Here is a 2,094-nt window from a genome sequence, read left to right as displayed (position 1 = left end):
ACACTGTTGGTGGGAATGTAAACTGGTGTAGCCGCTCTGGAAAACAGTGTGGAGACTCCTCAAAAAAGTATTGATAGAACTCCCCTATGACGCAGCAATAGCACTGCTAGGGATTTACCCAAAGGATACAGAAGGGCTGATGCATAGGAGCACATGTACCCCAATGTTCATAACAGCACTGTCAACAATAGCCAAATCATAGAAAGATCCTAAATGTCCGTCACCTGATGAATGGATCAATAAGATGTGGTATATATATATATACACACAACGGAGTATTACATGGCAATGAGAAAGAATGAAATATGGCCGTTTGTAGCAAGGTAGATGGACCCCGAGGTTGTCATGCTAAGTGAAATAAGTCAGGCGGAGGACAGATACCATATGTTTGCACTCATAGGTCTAACAGGAGAACAGGAGAAACCTAATGGAGGGCCATGGGGAGGGGACGGGGGAAAGAGAGTTGGGGAGAGAGAGGAATGCAAAACCTGAGAAACTATTGAATGCTGAAAGCAAACCAAGGGTTGAAGGGGAGGGGGAGGGGGGGGAAAGAGGTGGTGGTAATGGAGGAAGGCACTTGTGGGGAAGAGCACTGGGTGTTAAATGGAAACCAATTTGACAATAGACTATTTTAAAAAAAAGTAAAAGGCCATTTATGACAAACCCACAGTAACATTGTACTCAATGGTGAAAGGATAGAAAGTTTCTCTTCTGAGATAAGCAGCAACACAAGGAGGTCCACTCTCATCCATCCTATTCAACATAATCCTGTGTGTCGTAGCTAGGTCAATCAGGCAAGACTAAGAAAATAAAAATTTTTAAATTTTTCTTGTTAATGTGGTTTTAAATAGGATTTCTCTCTTAATTTCTCTTTCTGATAGTCTGTTATTAGAAATACAACCAATTCTTTATATTGACTTTATATCTTCCTAAATTCATTTATTAGAACAGATTTTTAACATAATTAATTGAAATACAATGATATACAATAAATTAAATATATTTAAAACGCAGTCTTTCTGGGGACACCTGGGTGGCTCAGTCAGTTAAGTGACTGGCTCTTGATTTTGGCCCAAGTCATGATCTTACAGTCATGGGATTGAACTCTGTATCAGGCTCTGCACTGACAGCATGGGGCCTTCTTGGGATCCCCTCTTTCCCTCTCTCTCCATCTTGCCCTGCTTGTGCTATCTCTCTCTCTCAAAATAAATAATTTTAAATAAATAATAATAGTAAAATGCAAACTTTTCTGAATTAAAGGAATCATCCAAAACCTCAGAGTAAATGCTGCCTAAAAGCATTTCAATATAATTCAAGAAAGTGCACAAAAGCATTAAAGATTTGTGACATCATTGTAAAAACTCTAATCAACCAGAAACCTTGTTTCCTCATTTCTTTACTTTTCAGTTATTTGTCTTTTTATTGTTTTTTTAAATGTAATGTATTGTCAAGTTGGCTAACATACAGAGTATACAGTTTGTTCCTGGTTTTGGGCATAGAGTCCCATGATTCATCACTTATATACAACACCAGTGCTCATCCCAACAAGTGCCCTCCTCAATGCCCATCACTTATTTTCCCCTCTCCCCCACACCGACTCCACCAACCCTCAGTTTGTTCTCTGTATTTAAGAGTCTCTTATGGTTTGCCTCCCTCTCTGTTTGAAACTATTTTTTCTCCTTTCCTTTCCTTTCCCCGTGGTCTTCCATTAAGTTTTCTCATTTCTGATGGTGATATGAAGTGATGTGGGATAATAAGCCTAATTCATGTGATGTTGGTAAGAATAAATATAGTGTTTGGAAATATTTTGTGAGTCCAAGAAGTCTTTCATGGGTAGGGAGTATATAAACAGATATGTATATGTACATTTGTACATTACTTCATACAAATACACTTTTTAAATGCTTGTATGATGCAGACTCAATAATCCTGTCTTTAATGATGAAAGGAAAGTTGAAGAAAAAAAATAAAAACAGTGAATGTTTGAATTAGCAATAAATTTTTAAAATGTAGAAGTTTAGACACAAAGACTTAAAGTAGAATGGGCGAACTTAGTTTTAGTAATGAATTATTTTTATTCTTTTTTTAAAGTTT

This window comes from Suricata suricatta, chromosome 12, assembly GCF_006229205.1.
Source record: "Suricata suricatta isolate VVHF042 chromosome 12, meerkat_22Aug2017_6uvM2_HiC, whole genome shotgun sequence".
NCBI classification, from domain to species: Eukaryota; Metazoa; Chordata; class Mammalia; order Carnivora; family Herpestidae; genus Suricata; species Suricata suricatta.
This window is presented reverse-complemented; position numbering follows the sequence as displayed.